This window comes from Mesoplodon bidens (genome assembly GCF_964165515.1).
Source record: "Mesoplodon bidens genome assembly, chromosome: Y".
In the NCBI taxonomy this organism is placed as follows: domain Eukaryota; kingdom Metazoa; phylum Chordata; class Mammalia; order Artiodactyla; family Ziphiidae; genus Mesoplodon; species Mesoplodon bidens.
In genome coordinates this window covers 16,770,542-16,771,689 of record NC_138180.1, presented here as the reverse complement: position 1 = coordinate 16,771,689, position 1,148 = coordinate 16,770,542, and positions in this window count along the sequence as shown.

Sequence of the window (1,148 nt, the reverse complement as noted above, 5' to 3'; positions counted from 1 at the left end):
AAATGTTCATTGGGGAATTCCCTGGCGGTCCAGGGGTTAGGACTCTGCGTTTTCACTGCCGAGGGCCTGGGTTCAATCCCCGGTGGGGAACTAAGATCCCATAAGCTATGTGGCACAGCCATAAAAAAAAAAAAAAAAAAAAGAAAATGTTCCTTGGACATGACTACCCTCTGCTGCCATTAGAGGGACTTGGGATCCTGTTGTTGTATGAAAACCATTAGTTGTAAGTATTTTCAATATGATAATTTTCAATATAATAGCACAGAAAATATTAAATCAACTCATGTACTCGCCTTTCTTTTCACATTCAGACAAACTTGAATATGAAATGTGAATCAATTTTTAATGTTCCACAGTATGTTATTATTTTCATACCCTTCCTTTGGCTGTTGCACCTTCTTCAGTAAAATCAATAGTGGAAATAGCATTATTGACACGTACATAAACACAACCAGACCTAGAAAAATGGACAAGAGAGTATCAGCCGCTTAACATTGTTCATCTCCGTCTTCTCCCTCACTGTCATCGTCACAACAAAAGATGTCTCGAAACAGGAAGACTGGTTTGGGGGTTGCCAGAGTCTGGATCTCAGTCCCGTTTTTCTCCATCTTCTTCTCTAATTTTTCTTTAAGCAACGGTAGACTAGTCTCATGAAGGTAGTCTATAATCTCTAAAGAAAAGAAACTGAATCTTGAGATGATCTGACAAAGCCTCTTCCCAAGGTCAAAGGACGGACGGCACAGATGATGACAATGCATTGTTACTGGCACTACTGTGTGCAAGACCTGGCTCTAACTGCTTTATTCATAGTCACTCATTCAATCCTCTCAAAAATGCTATGAGGTAGGCACTATTGTTCACCCGTGTTTCAAATGAGGCATAAAGACATGAAGCTCATCCAAAGTCATAGAGTCAGGAGGGCGAAGCCAGGATTCAAACCCAGGAAGTGCTGTCCGCTGAAAGCAAGGAGCATTTTGTCACACACTGCAGGGTGCAGTGTTACCCGAACCAGTGGTTCCCAAACAATGATGCTGGGCAGGCCACTGGCGACTCATCTGTGAGCTTGTTAGAGAAAAATCTAGCCTCTGGACCCAGACTAGAGACTAGGATCGACTGGGTCTGGGATGAGACCCAGGTATGTATCTTTT